The sequence below is a fragment of the Malus sylvestris genome, chromosome 11 (genome assembly GCF_916048215.2).
Source record: "Malus sylvestris chromosome 11, drMalSylv7.2, whole genome shotgun sequence".
NCBI classification, from domain to species: Eukaryota; Viridiplantae; Streptophyta; class Magnoliopsida; order Rosales; family Rosaceae; genus Malus; species Malus sylvestris.
The window spans coordinates 22,401,874-22,421,307 of NC_062270.1; the positions used below are offsets into that span (position 1 = coordinate 22,401,874).

Below are 19,434 nucleotides of genomic sequence, written 5' to 3' on the forward strand. Positions count from 1 at the left end.
ATTTGCACATGTACATCCACGTCACTAAACCACGAGGGCATTATCGTCACTTTACACACTCGGGGAGAAAAATATATAATAATTCAGGACGGGTCGTCACAGTACATATTTGAAATGTCCTATTTCTGTTCCAAGATTAAGAAATTGTCCCATTTTAGGGTATTTTCCTATGAAAATTTCCTTCAACTTCAATACATTGTAGTCCAATCATTTTGGTAAAATCAAGCTATATTTCAAACCAATAACTTCATCTTCCACTATAAAGGTTTCGAACTACCGATTTTTCAGAATAATGAATTGAACCATCAAAGTTTAAATTTCAATTATTTGATCATTTGATTTTTGCATGATATTCCTTTTTAACATTTTGTATATTTCCAAAATTCATATAAAAACTGCTTCATAATGTTAATTGTTGTCATTATATAATAAGTGTCATCTCAACATATGACATAAAAAATACCACCAATCAGCTTTGACATTCGGCTTGCAACAAGTCGAAATTTGAAGAAAATATTACTATAAATGATGTTATTTGGACACATAAGTTGACATTTTTGTTGACACTGTTTAGTAAGAAAGACCCACATACCATGGTACAGTACAACTTATATGTACTAGAAAAGTATCTTCGACAAGTATGTTAATTTTGTGTGTCTTGATAGTTTTATTGTACTATTATCTATACTATTATTAACAAAACCCTCCTTGTCAACTTTTTGCCACTTTTTTTCCCTATTTTGTGCTCTCTTTTGATACACAATACTTACACAAGGAGGGCAAAGTAGTAATTTTATATCTTTTGCCCCCATTTTTTTCTATTTTCCCCTCACTTTTGATACACAATACTTACATAAGGATGGCAAAATAGTAATTTTGTATATTTTGATAAAATGACAATTATATCCTTATTTTTCCTATTTTACCCTCATTTTTTATACACAATATTTACATAAGAAAGACAAAACATTAATTATGTAATATTAAGATAAAATATGCACTTATTAAGAGAAATTGTCTCACCATCATTTTTTCATACTCTTATTAAAATTTTAAAAACTAATCACTCCTTAATAAAAAAACAAAAAATAAAATGCAAATTGTTCACACACACATAGTGTGTGCTCATCGGCTAGTATCACTACTACAAAACCATTTATTAGTGTCACTATGATAACTGACAATAAATGTATATTACAGTCGGATTTTAAGCAAAATTCGACAGTAAATGGATGCAATGGTGGATATAATAAGCGACAGAATAGCCAGCATCAGGAAATGAATTTTCTGACAGAAAATACTCTAAAATCGACAAAAATTATGTCGTATATAACCGACAGAAAATATATTAATAATGAGTAAATAAGTGCACTCTTTGTCGGATAAAACCGACAGAAAATTTATAAATAATGAATAAATAAAAGCATTCTTGTCAGATAAAACCAACAAAAAATATATTAATAATAAAAAAAATATAAACCACTTTCAATCATTTCTTTCCCCTCCCCTCCATTCACTGCATTTTCCTTATTCAACCTATGTTTCCATACTCAACCTATGTTCACCTGAAAGGCTTTCGAAACCTTAACACGATATTGTCCACTTTGGGCCCCGACCACGCCCTCACGGTTTTGTTTTTAGGAACTCACACGAGAACTTCCCAGTAGGTCACCCATCATAGAATTGCTCTCGCGCGAACTCACTTAACTTCGAAGTTCCGATGGAATCCAAAGCCAATGAGCTCCCAAAAGGCCTTGTGCTAAGGCTTACATGATCTATTCCCTGGGCGTGGGATGTTACAACATCATCGTGAATGGCAACATGGTTTCGGCAATTGCAGTAGTTGTACAACCTCGTCCCAACCAATTCCGCCATTGAAAATCGAGATTACTACGAACGAGAACAGACCCCTTAAAGCCAAAATATACAAAATCAAGACTCTCTCCTTACAAAGCAACCCGCAATCAGCATAACTTCTTAGAATCTTCGTGTGTCATTGGTGTGTTCATCAGGAGCAAAGGAACACTGCATCTGTTCTTAGAATGGAAAGACTGAAAGAAATTGGAGCAGTGATGTTTTGGTATCTGAAGTGCAGATCACATAATATATTATGCAATTTCTGTTGACAGAACAAAACAGGACAATGATTACGTGAAGAATCAAACAACTTAAGTGTGACAGCCCGTCCCTAATTTTAAGAAATTTTAAAGTTTTAATAAAGGATTTTACAAAAGTGCCCATTGAGGTACGTGCATTATTCGAGGTTAATCATCATGTTGTGCCATCTAAGATTTTTTTTTCTTGACATATCCTCGAAGTACTCGTCGCTACAGACGCGTGGGCGTAGACGGTTCGTTATTTGGAGTTATAACGAAAAAGATTTTAAAGTTTGAAGTTTGGGCATTTTATAAATTTTATTATTAAAATTTGGATGGCCCAGATTTAATGAAGATTAAATGGATGGCTTGGATGTAAGGAAAAACAAAAATAAATAAATTTAAGTGAAATAAGGTTTTTGGTGTGTGTGTGCGCGTAAGAAGAAAAAGAAGAAGATTGAGAATTGGGCAGAAACTGCCCAACCAGAAGAAGAGACAGCTGGAGCTCCGGGAGAGAAAGAAGGGAGTCCAGCGAATCAGGAGAAGAGAGAGGGAGAAGCTAACCAACCAGAGGAAGGAAAGGAGGGAAAGGAGGGAGAGTGGTGAACGGGGGAAAAGGAGGAAACGGGTCATCCTTGACCTGTGCGACCCGTGCCTTCAAATCGGCGGGTTCTCGTCGTTCTCGTTCAATTTTCCGACGAATTAGATCAAGGTACCACTCCCAATTAGCACCTAGGCCTTCCCTCTTCACGTTTCACCCCAAAAATCAATGAATTTCGTGGTGATTTCGCGAAGACCACCCACACGGGTGCCGCGACTTTCTTGTCTAAATTCTTCAAATCTTGAAATGTTTTCTTTCAATTACTAACACCAGTAGCATTCATTTAGGACCTAGAACAAAGCCCAAGAAGTAATAGAGGCGTTGGAACAAGTTTGGAGGTCGAATTGAAGCTCACCCAATTCTAGGGTCCGCATGGAATTTGATGAATTTGAAGTGTTTCCAGGCCAAATTTTCCTTGGCCACAGGTATGAAAGTTGTTTTACGCATTGAGATCTTTAATTCTGTATTTTTTGAGAATTTTTGGAAATAGTTGGATTTTCCAGCGAACCGGGGCGGCCGACCGCCACCCGCGGCGGCCCGTGGCCAATGGCCCGCCAATGTCATTCTTAGCATGTGTTTAAGGTTCTAGGTTCAATTTTAATAATTGATGGACATAAATTGAGTAATTGAACCTAAGTTCGTTTCGATTCGTGGTTAGGTGAAAATGTGAATTGACGATCCGACCGTTGGATTATAGGAACTTATGGATCGGGAATCCGATTTACGGATCTTTCGGAATTGGAGTTGTAAGTTCATAAAATAAAATGTTAACCGTCACTTGGTTTCCGAAATTGACGGAGATCCGACCGTTGGATGGTAATGAAATTTTAGGATGATGTCCTAGAGGTATATTGTGGACCTCTGGAAGTTATGGATTTGAAATCTGAGTTGCAGATCGTCCGGACCGAACTACGTAGTGACGTGTCTTATATAAGTTATATATTCCATCGATATGAATTTTGAGGTTTGATTTGATTATTGTTCTAGGTGCTAGTCGTCTTGACGCCTTAATGTGTGGTGCTATGGAGTTGTTGGGCGAACTCCACGTGAGTGGGCAGTTTTTGTTTTTTTCGTATTACCTATATACTATTAATTGTCCCAGAAATTGAATTTATATGAAAGTATGTTTTCAATTGCCATGATGCATATAAAAAAATTATATGAATTGATATTGATGCATATATATATATATATATATATATATATATATGTGTGTGTGTGTGTGTGTGAATTGGTGCTGTGGACGCACAGGTGAGTATCAGGTGAGTTTATATGGTTTATATGAATGAATGATGATGTGAATTATGTTGAGAGCTCATAACCTGCACCTCTGGTGTTAGTGCTTATGTTAGTCACCCTGCATCACACGCTCACCTTGGATCCAAGTAGATGCTAGTCGTACAGACCACTAGAGGTGGTTCCGACATGCCAGTCGTACAGATAATTAGAGGGGTTCCGACTGGTAGGTGACCTTAGATTATGTGCACAGATGATTGATGAGAGAAGCACTAGAGCGTATTATTTCACCATATTAGTCGTACAGACTACTATAGGTAGTTCCGACTTATGTGCAGTGTAGTGCCGTACAGGTCACAGTGGTGACTCCGGCAGGGCCGTACAGGTCACAGTTGGTGACTCCGGCTGGATGGGATATTGAGCTATAGCATCAGCTGTACAGGACCACTGTAGGGTCTCCGGTTGATTTATTATTTCGCCTGATTTATATTGGTGCATTTATATTATATTTTGGCATATGACATGGCATGACATATTCTTTCTGGAAAACGTTGAAGGATTGTAATTTGAGCTTTTGATGATATATATATATGTTTATATATTATTATGTTATTTTCTGGGAAAGTATACAGATTTTACAGCGAGGGGTTAGAAATGTTTTAAATGAAATGTTTTCGAAAAACCTTGTTGTACTGACCCACTCAATTTTGTTTTGCGCCCCTCCATGTTCTAGTTGCAGAGCTTTGGTGGCTACGAGGAATCCAGCGGTGTTCTGACAGAAGTTACAAAAGTAGGACTCACCCTCGGGTGTTTCATCATAGTAATTGTATTTTTTTAAAAGCTTCCGAACTGTGTATATGGTTACGTCACACTCACGTGACGGCCAACACGCCCTCCTTCGGGACGGGGTGTGTCAGTTGGTATCAGAGCCTAGGTTGCAATTCTGGACATCTTGAGAATTTCCTAGTGTCTTCTGTCAGAACTATACCGCCTCGTAGCGAGCCACGTAGTTCAGATGGGCCTAATTTCCCTGATATAGTAGTTCGGGGGGAAACTATTGCCATTGTGATTCAGTCTATTATCTAAAGGAACCTTTGAGACTGGTTATAAGTTAAATTTGAATCACTTTAGGGAAATGAAGAACCTAGGGAGCAGATCAATGGCTTAATCATTTGGGAAAAGACGTTTCGAATTATGCAAAGTCAAGGGAATCTTCCTCCCGACTGGTGGGTCGAGATGACTACCTAGTTTCAGAATGTTGAATCTGCATTCTGATGGAGATAGGAATGTTATCCGATGTTATCGGAAGAACAGCTGTTTGGAAGTCGTTTAAAGAATTGTTTAAGGAAAAGTTCATTCATCCGGCATATCATTATAGAGAGTTTATAGACTTGCCTTGTTTCCATTCGGATGTTGTTGCTAATCTGGTTGAGGTGTTATGTCATTTTTGGCTGGATAATAAGAAGAAGTGGCGTTCTTTGGCGACCCCTATTCATTGTACTTTTTACCAGGAGTTTACGAGATGTTGTTGAGCATTGAGGACTCTGAGAACATGATCAGCAAGAGTAAAGAGAAATAAGAAAAGAATGAGAATCAGAAGAAAGACGATAAAGTTAAAGATCCGTCATATCAAAGACCTCGGAAGACTCAGAGCTTCAAAAGAAGTGAAATTAGAGCTAATTTTCCTAGCTGAGGTTTTAGTGCCACTGGTTCTAGGCGAAGTGACAGGTTTACTAGTGATCCCAGATTTCAGAGACAAGGTGACTCTGGTAGAGGAAATGTATCTTTGCACCGTAGGTACAATATTAGGCACTTTGGAGAGTGTGGGAAGTTGTGAATGTGTTCATGTGGTTAGATGAGACATAGAGGTATGAATTGTCCCTAGGATCAGTTGTTACCTAGCAGTCTTCCTCGGCATATTACTTGGAAAATTGATGGGTAAGTCGTACATGTCACTATAAGTGACTCCGACTTATGTGCTAACATGGATGATCGAGCTGTAGACTCAGCCGTACAGGTCATTCTAGCTGACTCCAGCTGATATAATTCTTATCATGGACAATGTTGCCAAAGGTAGTGAATGAGCACGATCGAGGCGTATATATGTATTTTCCCTGTGAGGAGTAAAATGATAATATTGCACCTTTAAGAATTGTTGCTTACTTATCGAGACGACAGTGAGTTATCGTTATTGCGGGCTGCAGACCAACCCATAACTTATTTGTTAGATTCGTTAAGCAAGTAAACAGGTAGGTCATTCTATGTTTGTTATGACTATTCAGGGTGTCCAGTGATGGTGGAAGAAGTAGTTATGCCAGCGAATCGTATCCCGCTAGACATTGTGGATTTTGATGTGATTTTAGGCACATATTGGTTACATTAATCGTGCCAATATGGATTGCTACGGGAAATCAGTTACTTTCCATTGTCTTGGATTATCAAAGGTCACTTTTGTGATTGAGCAAAGTGGAGTGAGGCATGCCGTTATTTCTGTTGTGAGAGCAAAGAGATTATTATCAAAAGGTTGCCAAGGATACCTAGCTCATATGGTGTTGCAGGATCGTACTCCTAGTATTGTGGATGACGTACGAGTGGTAGACATTTTCCTAATGTGTTTCCGGAATGATTTACATGGATTGCCACCAGACAGAGATGTGGTGTTCATTATTGAATTGTCTCCAAGTACAGACTTTATGCTATAGATTGGTTCCTACAGAGCTAAAGGAATTGAAAATTCAGTCACAGGTATTGGTTGACAAAGGTTTCAATCAACCTAGTATGTTACTTTGGAAAGCCCTAGCTTTGTTTATAAGGAAGAAAGACGGGACTTTAAGAATATGTATGGATATTAGGTAATTGAATCGGGTAACGAATAAGAACCGTTATCCATTGCCGCGCATTGATGATTGTTTGATCAGCTTAGAGGTGCCTATGTGTTTTCCAGGAAAGAGTTGAGGTCTGGTATACTCTTAATGAAAGTAAAGCATACTAGTCATTTTGAGTTGGTGTTAAAATGTTTGAGGGAACCTCGGTTGTATGCTAAGTTTAGCAAATGTCAATTTTGGACGAATCAAGTGGCATTTTTGGGACATGTGATATCTACACAAGGTATTCAGATAGCTCCTCAATGAGTGACAACTGGGGAAAATTGGGAACAACCTTGAGCCGTCACTGAGGTACTGAGTTTTCTTGGTCTAGCAGGCTACTATAGACGTTTGTAAAGGATTTTTCAATCATTGCTATGCCCTTGGTGAGATTGATGAGAAAAGAGGTTAAGTTTGAGTGGGATGAAAAATTGTGAGTAAAGCTTGCAAGTAAAATATTCCCTCACTCATGCATCTGTTTTTGCACTCCCAGACGATAGTGGTAATTATGTGGTCTATAGTGATACTTCTTTGAATGTTCTTGGATGCGTGTTGATGCAACATGGTAGGATGATTGCCTATGCTTCACGGCCATTGAGATCTCATGAGATGAATTACCCTACTTGTGATTGGAATTGGCGGCTATCATTCTTACTTTGAAGTTATGGAGACATTATATTATTGGTGAGAAATGCAAGATTTTTATGAATCATAAGAGTCTCCAATATCTGTTTATTCAGAGGTATCTTAATCTTATACAACAAAGGTGGATTGTGTTGCTTAGTGATTATGATTGCACGACTAGGGTGATCGAGCAAATGTTGTGGCCAATGCTTTTAGTAGGAAGACCCCAGTGAGAATTAATGCTTGGTACGATGGCCATGTTCATCTTCTTGTGGATTTGAGATCTACTGGAGTAAAGTGGGGAAATGGAAAATCGAAAAGAAAACATACTTGCTAATTTTCAAGTGAGGCCTATTTAGTAGGTCGTACTCGAGACTTAAACGTTTGACGAAGAAATTCAAGAATTTATTTAAAGCAAGGAATAACGGAAAAAAAAAAAGGACCTCAGAGTTAGAGAATCAGATGGCATGCCTATGCAAGAGAACAAAATGTATGTACCTAATGCTATGGAATTAAAGAAAACAATTTCAGACGAAGCGCACGGTTCAACTTATACAAGGCATTCTGAAGGTATTAAAATGTATCATATCATTCGAACATTTTACTATTGACTGAGTATGAAAAGAGAAATGGTGGAGTATGTAAGTAGGCGTATCATCTGTTAGCAGGTTAAAACGGAAGAAAGAAGTCTTTTGGATTGATGTAGTTACTTCCCGTTCCACAGCGGAAATGAGAAAATATTAATATAGATTATGTGTGCAAGTTTCCTCGTTCATGAGATGTTTTTGATGAAATTGAGGTGATAATTGATTGGCTTACTAAATCAGCGCAGTATTCTTCAATGGAAGAGCAGTAACCTTTCCAGAAGTGCAACAGTTATTTATCTATCTTATGGAAAAGAGATTTGGGCTTACGGATCTGTTGAACTTCTTGGGTATGTTGGTCTTTTCAGTTTGTTCCTTAGAGTAACGCCATAAGGCCGTGGAAAGCTGTGTCTTGTGTTTCAAAAATTGTTAGAATTGTGGACGAATGGTCAAGGCCCTGAGTTAGTGGAGGAGACTACTCAGAATAGTCAAGTAATTAAGTCTAACCTGGAAGTGAGCCAAGATCGGTTGAAGAGCATAGCAGACAAACATGCCACTGACCGGACGTGTAATGCAGGAGATTGGATGTTTTTGAAATTATCACCTTGGAAAGGTGCGGTTCAGGTCGAAATGGAAGACAAGTTAAATCCTAAGTACATCAGGCCGTCTTTGACTATTGAAGGAATCGGTGAAATACTTTCAAGTTTAAGTACCCTCGGGATTAGATAAGGTGTATAGTGTAGTTCATGTTTTGATGCTTCGTTACAAAGTAGCAGATTCGTCGCATATGATTTCGGTTCAGCCTTGGAGATTAATCCGGATTTGGCTTATAATGAGGAACCCATGATTATTTTGGAATAGAAAGAGGAAGTCCTGAGAAATAAGACAGTGTACTTGGTAAAAGTTTTATGGAGGAATCATTTAGCAGAAGAAACTACTTGGGACAAAAGATCAAATGAGAGGGATGTGTTCCAGTTGTTTTATGGATATCGATGGATTGTAAAGATTGTGTAAATTTCGAGGACGAAAATTTTTAAGGTGGGTAGATTGTGACAGCCCGTCCCTAATTTTAAGAATTTTTAAAGTTTTAATAAAGGATTTTACAAAAGTGCCCTTTGAGGTACATGCTTATTCGAGGTTAATCATCATGTTGTGCCATCTAAGATTTGTTTTCTTGACATATCCTCGAAGTACTCGTCGCTACAGACGCGTGGGCGTAGACGGTTCATTATTTGGAGTTATAACGAAAAAGATTTTAAAGTTTGAAGTTTGGGCATTTTATAAATTTTATTATTAAAATTTGGATGGCCCAGATTTAATGAAGATTAAATGGATGGCTTGGATGTAAGAAAAAACAAAAATAAATAAATTTAAGTGAAATAAGGTTTTTGGTGTGTGTGTGCACGTAAGAAGAAGAAGAAGAAGATTGAGGATTAGGCAGAAACTGCCCAACCAGAAGAAGAGAGAGCCGGAGCTCCGGGAGAGAAAGGAGGGAGTCCAGCGAATCAGGAGAAGAGAGAGGGAGAAGCTGACCAACCAGAGGAAGGAAAGGAGGGAAAGGAGGGAGAGTGGTGAACGGGGGAAAAGAAGGAAACGGGTCATCCTTGACCCGTGCGACCCGTGCCTTCAAATCGGCGGGTTCTCGTCGTTCTCGTTCAATTTTCTGATGAATTGGATCAAGGTACCACTCCCAATTAGCACCTAGGCCTTCCCTCTTCACGTTTCACCCAAAAAATCAATGAATTTCGTGGTGATTTCGCGAAGAACACCCACACGGGTGCCGCGACTTTCTTGTCTAAATTCTTCAAATCTTGAAATGTTTTCTTTCAATTACTAACACCAGTAGCATTCCTTTAGGACCTAGAACAAAGCCCAAGAAGTAGTAGAGGCGTTGGATCAAGTTTGGAGGTCGAATTGAAGCTCACCCAATTCTAGGGTCCGCACGGAATTTGATGAATTTGAAGTGTTTCCAGGCCAAATTGGCCTTGGCCACAAGTATGAAAGTTTCTCTATGCATTGAGATCTTTAATTTTGTATTTTTTGAGACTTTTTGGAAATAGTTGGATTTCCGGCGAACCGGGGCGGCCCGTGGCCAATGGCCCGCCAATGTCATTCTTAGCATGTGTTTAAGGTTCTAGGTTCAGTTTTAATAATTGATGGACGTAAATTGAGTAATTGAACCTAAGTTCGTTTCGATTTGTGGTTAGGTGAAAATGTGAATTGACAATCCGACCGTTGGATCGTCACCAAACTTTGATACATTGTCATACGTAATATTTGAGGATTATAGGAACTTACGGATCGGGAATCCGATTTACGGATCTTTCGGAATTGGAGTTGTAAGTTCGTAAAATAAAATGTTAACCTTCACTTGGTTTCCAAAATTGACGGAGATCCGACCGTTGGATGGTAATGAAATTTTAGGATGATGTCCTAGAGGTATATTGTGGATCTATAGAAGTTATGGATTTGAAATCTGAGTTGCAGATCGTCCGGACCAAACTACGTAGTGACGTGTCTTATATAAGTTATATATTCCATCGATATGAATTCTGAGGTTTGATTTGATTATTGTTCTAGGCGCTGATCGTCTTGACGCCTTGATGTGTGGTGCTACGGAGTTGTTGGGCGAACTCCAGGTGAGTGGGCAGTTTTTGTTTTTTTCGTATTACCTATATACTATTAATTGTCCCAGAAATTGAATTTATATGAAAGTATGTTTTCAATTGCCATGATGCATATAAAAAAATTATATGAATTGATATTGATACATACATATATATATATATATATATGTGTGTGTGTGTGTGTGTGTGTGTGAATTGGTGCTGTGGACGCACAGGTGAGTATAAGGTGAGTTTATATGGTTTATATGAATGAATGATGATGTGAATTATGTTGAGAGCTCATAACCTGCACCTCTGGTGTTAGTGCTTATGTTAGTCACCCTGCATCACACGCTCACCTTGGATCCAAGTAGATGCTAGTCGTACAGACCACTAGAGGTGGTTCCGACATACCAGTCGTACAGACAATTAGAGGGGTTCCGACTGGTAGGTGACCTTAGATTATGTGCACAGATGATTGATGAGAGAAGCACTAGAGCGTATTATTTCACCATATTAGTCGTACAGACTACTATAGGTAGTTCCGACTTATGTGCAGTGTAGTGCCGTACAGGTCACAGTGGTGACTCCGGCAGGGCCGTACAGGTCACAGTTGGTGACTCCGACTAGATGGGATATTGAGCTATAGCATCAGCCGTACAGGACCACTGTAGGGTCTCCGGTTGATTTATTATTTCGCCTGATTTATATTGGTGCATTTATATTATATTTAGGCATATGACATGACATATTCTTTCTGGAAAGCGTTGAAGGATTGTAATTTGAGCTTTTGATGATATATATATGTTTATATATTATTACGTTATTTTCTGGGAAAGTATACAGATTTTACAGCGAGGGGTTAGAAATGTTTTAAATGAAATGTTTTCGAAAAACCTTGTTGTACTGACCCACTCAATTTTGTTTTGCACTCCTCCAGGTTATAGTTGCAGAGCTTTGGTGGCTACGAGGAATCCAGCGGTGTTCTGACAGAAGTTACAAAAGTAGGACTCACCCTCGGGTGTTTCATCATAGTAATTGTATTTTTTTTAAAGCTTCCGAACTGTGTAAATGGTTACGTCACACTCACGTGACGACCAGCATGCCCTTCTTCGGGACGGGGTATGTCATTAAGCCAATGATTAAGAGCAGTAATGGTGATCAGTTAAGCCAATAATTGCACAAAAACCCAAATTCAAAAATCACCACAAGATCATTAACAAGGTAAAACTAAATCACAATAATTGGAAATGAATCGTGGCTTAAAAATAAAACCCAGAATTTAAAAAGTGAATGAATTATTTCACCTAGTCCTTTCCCAAAGGCTCTCAGTTGCAAGTGTTGGACTGGAAGTAAATGAGGAGAGAAAAGAATGAGAAGGAAATTAAGAGAGGAGAAAAGAGGGAAGGAAGGGGAAAGGGAGAAGGCACCGGCGCAAGTAAGAGATGGAGGGGTATTATGTTGGAAAATTTGATTGAGGGGCCAAGGAAATCAGGAGCGAGGAGTCGAGGGCCTGGGACCCGGAGGCGAAAGTGGGTTTTGGGGTTTAGAGGGAATGAGATTTGATTGCGGGGGTTTTGGGGGAAGAAATGGGAAAGTATGATGTGGGTTTGGGGCGGGAGGAGTGAGAGAGCTTGGAGGTTGGGGTGGGGAGGAGTGTAGGCGATGAGATTGAGAGAACGTCCATGGTTGCTTGCTCAGTTGGGAGCTGTGATAGCAGGGAAAGAGAATTGGGCGTTTGGATGCTTGTTAGCCAAAATGAGGCTAGGTCTTAGAAGACGAGCCCATTTGGATCGCTTGGATTTCATTACTGTCGGTTACAACTGACAGAACATTTTTTAAAGTATAAACCGACTAAACATTTTCATTCCTGTCGGTGATAACCGACAGAAAAAAAAATGGTGGCAAAAATCCCCCAAAATTCCCTCCCAAAATTTTAAATTCCCCCCCACCCCCCAAAAAAAAATTTTGTTACAATTTTAAAAAATAACATAATAATTGTTTGGTTTAATAAATAAATAAATAATATGTATTTATATAGAATTCATTTTTTAAAATTAAATAAATAATTGTTTGATTTAATAGATAATAACCCATGTAAAATATGCAACAAAGAAACAAAAAGATAATTGTACAATGAAAATGTCATCACACAAACTAAATATTGTCTAATCAATACTTGAAAAACATAAATAAAAATTTAGCACAAATTACTTTTCCCACTTCAAAATTTAGGCAAATTTAACGGAGATATGCATTCTACGAAACTAGTTTCAATGATCTAACTGTCAAACTTGTTTGTAGATATTACAAGATCACATACATAAAAAATCGCAAAAAAAAAACATTGAGAGATTAGATAACGAAACAAAAGTTTTCGACGGTTATAAACGAAAAATCACAATTTAACGGTTATTTTAGCTCCGGTTTTGATGATTTTTTTTACAGCTACACTCCTCGACCCAATAAGAATGCAATGGATGAATTCGATCTTCATTTTAAAATATTTACACTAGTGGATACCACAAAATCTTATTTTATACTTAATGGAAGTATAATATTAACTCTAAGTGTTTGTTTAATTTACCGTTTTGACGCGATATGCATTCTACGAAACTTTTTTCAACGATCCAATCGTCAAACTTATTTGTACACACTTCGAGATTGCATACATAAAAAATCGTAAAAAATAAACATTCAGATTACATAACGGAAGAAAAGTTTTCGATAGTTATAAACGAAAAATCACAATTTAATAGTTATTTTAGCTCTAATTTTAATGATTTTTTTACAACTACACTCATCGACCCTATAAAAATGCAATGAATAAATTCGATTTGAATTTAAAATATTCACACTAGTGGATACCACAAAATCTTATTTTATACTTAATGGAAGTATAACATTAACTCTTAAGTGTTTATTTAATCTACAGTTTTGACGCGATACACATTCTACGAAACTTTTTTCAATGATCTAACCATCAAACTTGTTTGTACACACTCCGAGATTGCATACGTAAAAGATCACAAAAAACAAACATTCAGAGATTAGGTAACAGAACAAAAGTTTTCGATAGTTATAAACAAAAAATCACAATTTAACGGTTACTTTAGCTCCGATTTTGATGATTTTTACAGCTACACTTCTCATCCCTATAAGAATGCATTGAATGAATTTGATCGTCAATTTAAAATATTTACACTATTGGATACCACAAAATCTTATTTTATACTTGATAAGGAAGTATAACATTAACTCTAAGTGTTTGTTTAATCTACCGTTTTGATACGATACGCATTCTACGAAATGTTTTTCAACGATCCAACCGTCAGACTTGTTTGTACACACTCCGAGATCGCATACATAAAAAATCGCAAAAAACAAACATTCAGAGATTAGGTAACAAAACAAAAGTTTTCGATGGTTATAAACGAAAAATCACAATTTAATGGTTATTTTAGCTCTAATTTTGATGATTTTTTACAGCTACACTCCTCGACCCTATAAGAGTGCAATGAATGAATTCGATCTTCAATTTAAAATATTTACACTAGTGGATAAATCTTATTTTATACTTAATGGAAGTATAACATTAACTCTGAAGTGTTTGTTAAATCTATCAATTTGATAGGATATGCATTCTACAAAACTAGTTTCAACGATCCAACCATCAAATATGTTTATATATACTCCGAGATAGCATGTGTAAAAAATTGCAAAAAAAAAAAAAAAAAAACATTCAGAGATTATTCTGGCGGCCATCCAAAATTTTGCTTTGTGCGTGTCGATTATATATGTCACAGCCCATCCGGGATTTTATTTATCGAGGATGTGAAATGATGGGATTACCCTTAGCGGGTACTAAGGTATGTGCGTGACATATTATTAAATAATGCCTAATTCCCTAAGGTTTGGAAAGTTTAATTATGGATTAAAAAATTGGTTTGTAAATTGTGTGGTTAGGGATCTAAGGGATTGGATGGTGATGGTTTTGGTGAGACCACACGGGACACGTGCACATTCACACAAATCCCTCACTTTCCCATACCCTCTCTCTCTCCCTTCCCTCACGGCTCTCTCTCTCTTCCTTCGAACCGTACGGACCAAAGCACAAAATCCCACAAAATTTCATGGATCGAAGTGGAGATTAGCACCATCATGTTCGTGAGTGCCCTATGAACTCAAAGGTCCCATTTTCAGGTAAGGTTCTCCTCGTTTTCACGTCGAAATATCTAGCACCGAGTTTGGCACTATTCATGAACTTTGTATTGGTTGATTTTTAGGACAATCCAAGCTCACAGTGAGCTTAGTGAGGTTCTAAGGAAGCTCCGGGATGTTCGTTTGGAAGTTTTGGACGTCGGGATCACTGCGTTCGAAGTTGACCGGTTTTCTTGGAATTTTTCCGGTGAGATTTCGTAGTTTTTAGAGCCTTAAAGTAGTGTAACGTGAATCTACATGCTTAGGGCTTCATTTTGATATAAAATGCGTGAAAAATGGTTGAGAAATGACGGAGAACAAGGAGATTGAAAAATCTCCAGTTTTTCGGCCACCGGAAAAACCAGTCCGGCGAGCCCAAGGTAGGAGACGCACGTGGGGGCGCGTGGGTCCGTGCCCTCCCCGGCGCGTGGGGGCACATGCGGCCTCGAAATTTTTTTCTAAAAATATGTCGACGTCCGTGACGTCGAGTAGGTCACTGTGGTATGTTCATATACCCAAATTGAGCATCGTATGAGAAGTTATTACGAATTGTCAGTTATGTGCTTTAAATAACGTTGTTTTAGTTGTTTCGCATATAGGTGATACCTATCCCGAGGACGAGCGCATCCAGGGACGTCACGAAGGTTACGACCCTTCGACTTATTAGTGAGTGGGCAGTATTTTTTGTATTTACCTATATACTATCGATTTTCCCAGAAATTGAATTTAAATGAAAGTATGTTTTTAAAATGCCATGCATGCATATATATGAATTAGTAATTGATGCATATATATGTGAATTGGTGATGTGGACGCACAGGTGAGTATTAGGTGAGTTTTATGTTATTCATATACAACGGTAGAATCCACCTCTATTAGATAGTGTGTCAGCAAGTGTGTTAATTTTGTGTATCCAAACATCTTTACTAAAATTGAAAATATATAATGAAAAGTACAATTTAGTCTCCAATCCTTCTTTTCATCTTGGCCATGCACATTGCCATCTTCACATAGAGCGCGAAGCTTGTATATTATCTAGGAACTGAAAATATGTGTACCTCCATGTCTTGTTAAGAACTAAAGAACCGCAACAACAACAACAACAACAACAACAAAGCCTTTTCCCACTAAGTGGGGTCGGCTATATGAATCCTAGAACGCCATTGCGCTCGGTTTTGTGTCATGTCCTCCGTTAGATCCAAGTACTCTAAGTCTTTTCTTAGGGTCTCTTCCAAAATTTTCATAGGTCTTCCTCTACCCCTTCGGCCCTGAACCTCTGTCCAGTAGTCACATCTTCGAACCGGAGCGTCAGTAGGCCTTCTTTGCACATGTCCAAACCACCGTAACCGATTTTCTCTCATCTTTCCTTCAATTTCGGCTACTCCTACTTTACCTCGGATATTCTCATTCCTAATCTTATCCTTTCTCGTGTGCCCAAATATCCAACGAAGCATCCTCATCTCTGCTACACCCATTTTGTGTACATGTTAATGCTTCACTGCCCAACATTCTGTGCCATACAGCATCGCCGGCCTTATTGTCGTCCTATAAAATTTTCCCTTGAGCTTCAGTGGCCTACGACGGTCACACAACACGCCAGATGCACTCTTCCACTTCATCCATCCAGCTTGTATTCTATGGTTGAGATCTCCATCTAATTCTCCATTCTTTTGCAAGATAGATCCTAGGTAGTGAAAACGGTCGCTCTTTGGTATTTCTTGATCTCCGATCCTCACCCCTAACTCATTTTGGCCTCCATTTGCACTGAACTTGCACTCCATATATTCTGTCTTTGATCGGCTTAGGCGAAGACCTTTAGATTCCAACACTTCTCTCCAAAGGTTAAGCTTCGCATTTATCCCTTCCTGAGTTTCATCTATCAACACTATATCGTTTGCGAAAAGCATACACCAAGGAATATCATCTTGAATATGTCCTGTTAACTCATCCATTACCAACGCAAAAAGGTAAGGACTTAAGGATTGTTGATGCACAAAATCAGTGAGGACTTTGGTACAACAGAAAGTATTAAGTTTGTGATCTTCGCTAGATTTCTCATGTCATTGGTGTGGATAAGTATGTAAATGGATAGAGACAGGAAAGCAAACACAAGATATACGTGGTTCACCCAGATTGGCTACGTCCACGGAGTAGAGGAGTTCTCATTAATTGTGAAGGGTTTACATAAGTACATAAGTTCAAGCTCTCCTTTAGTGAGTACAAGTGAATGATTTAGTGCAAATGACATTAGGAAATATTGTGGGAGAATGATCTCGTAATCACGAAACTTCTAAGTACCGAAGTGTGGTATCGTCTTCACTTGCCTTATCTGTCTCATAGGTAGATGTGGCATCTTATCTGGAAGTATTCTTCCTTCATCCACGGGTGGTATCTTTAACTGGTGGAGATGCACAAGGTAATGTATCAATTTCACTTGAAGCTTACTTGTAGTTTCAGGCTTGATCAAGCGCGATACAAACCATGTAGTAGGAGTCCCCCAAGTCGCCGAGCTGGGGGATCTGCTGAAAGAGGTGACAGACAAAGTAAGCAATCAGAGCTCCAAGCAATCAGTCCCAGATCAGAAGTTTGATTTCGAGTTTCGGCTGATTGTTCTCATTTTCCCTATCTTGCAGGCAGCATGAAGGATAAAGAGAAGAAAAAAGAGAAGAGATGATATGAGATACTTTTGCTTTTGAAGAAGTAACTTTCCACAAGCTTATTCTTGAACTGGGCTGGAGGGTTTTCTGGTTTCCTCCAGAGTATAAGGCCGACTGAAGAATTTGAGGGTCAAAACAAGTCCATCAAATCTAAAGTACGTTCGACCCTGCTGATATGGGATACTTTTGCTGTTGACAAAGTAGTGGATGTATCAGCACATGTTCTGTTACTCTTGTCTCCACATGCTTCCTTGTATCATTCTTACTTGCCCTATCTGTTCCTTAGGCAGATGTGGTATCTTCTCTGGAAGCATAAGATGTTGAAGATGAGTACTCGAGAGCAATGCCAGGTAAGTAATCAGGTAAGTGGATGATTGAACAATAAGATTCACGTGCTTTCTACTTCACCAGAAATCTTCGACAGAATGCCCGTAATTTCCGCAAAGCTGAGTGTGCATGTGACAGGTGCTGACAAGGCTGAAAAAGTAGGTGCCTCTTCGATTTCTGAGATCGGCCTTCGTGGTCTCTGAGCTGCCCAGCTTTTGAGAAAGCAAGCGCCTCTTCGATTTCTGAGATCGGCCTTCGTGGTCTTTGAGCAGCCCAACTTTTGAGAAAGCAAACGCCTCTTCGATTTCTGAGATCGGCCCTCATGGTCTTTGAGCAACCCAGCTTTTAAGAAAACAAACGCCTCTTCGATTTCTGAAGCTCCGTCGAGTGTAGATTTTAGTCGGTTATAACTAATAATCGCCAGAAAGTAAAATAATAAAATAGTCAATTTTAGTCGGTTATAACTGCCACCATTAACTTAAAAACCGTCAAAATATGTCAAAAATATTTATAAAAAAAAGATTCAAAAATACTGTCGGTTATAACCGACAAGATTTTTTTTTATATCTGCAGGTAAATATCCTCCAGGACTTTATGTCGGAAATAACCGACAAGATTTTTCTAATATCCGCCACTAATTAAATGATGTGTCAGATATAATTTATCTGACATGATTTTTCTAATATCCGCCACCTAAAGCTAATATTGTAGTAGTGTATATATTAAAACAAATCATTGAGTGGGGTCGGCTATATGAATCTTAGAACGCCATTGTGCTCGGTCCTGTGTCATGTCCTCCGTTAGATCCAAGTACTTTAAGTCTTTTCTTAGAGTCTCTTCCAAAGTTTTCCTAGGTCTTCCTCTACCCCTTCGGCCTTGAACCTCTGTCCTGTAGTCGCATCTTCTAACCGGAGCGTCAGTAGGCCTTATTTGCACGTGTCCAAACCACCGTAACCGATTTTCTCTCAGCTTTCCTACAATTTCGGCTACTCCTACTTTACCTCGGATATTCTCATTCCTAATCTTATCCTTTCTCGTGTGCCCACACATCCAACAAAGCATCCTCATCTCCGCTACACCTATTTTATGTACGTGTTGATGCTTCACCGCCCAACATTCTGTGCAATACAGCATCGCCGGCCTTATTGCCGCAAACTCCCCAAAATCCGACAATAAAACCTTAGGCTGCAAAAATATAAAACCAGGGAGTCTCATCGCATTCATTGTCTGTATGTTGATCAACATTGTTCTTATTATCTAGATTAATTTCCTAGCACTCATTTGGAAGTGAAGTGCCACAAAGTTTTGGGTTCCCCTCAAATGCAGAAGTTTTAAAGCTTTGGAGCTGCGTGTCGTCAGTATTTGTCCTTGAAGATTATTGTACGAGACGTCAAAATTGTTCAAGAAATTAAGGCTTGTAATGGACGAGGGGATTTTTTTTGTTTTTTTTGAACAAATGATTTGTGGAGAGTCAAAATCTCTAAATATTTTAGTTTAAATATTTGGTCTGGAATGTTGCTGGAGAAGAAGTTGCCATTAAAATACAACTTATGGAGAAGCTGCAATTGGCTGATCTTAGTAGGTGTACTACCACTAATGTTATTGCCCCTAACTCTATCATACCTGGAAAGCTGGACAA

The 19,434-nt window shown here is 38.5% G+C and overlaps 1 long non-coding RNA gene across 1 annotated transcript in view; it reads left to right on the top strand.

Annotated features, from left to right (window-relative positions):
• Positions 1 to 9,929: 9,929 nt before the first annotated feature.
• The window catches only part of LOC126589627 (uncharacterized), a 51,779-nt gene continuing 42,274 nt past the window's right edge, over positions 9,930 to 19,434 (top strand). Inside the window, exons 1-2 of the long non-coding RNA XR_007611889.1 lie at positions 9,930 to 10,000; positions 10,586 to 10,644. This is a non-coding gene — a long non-coding RNA (uncharacterized LOC126589627). The remainder of the gene's footprint in view (positions 10,001 to 10,585; positions 10,645 to 19,434) is intronic.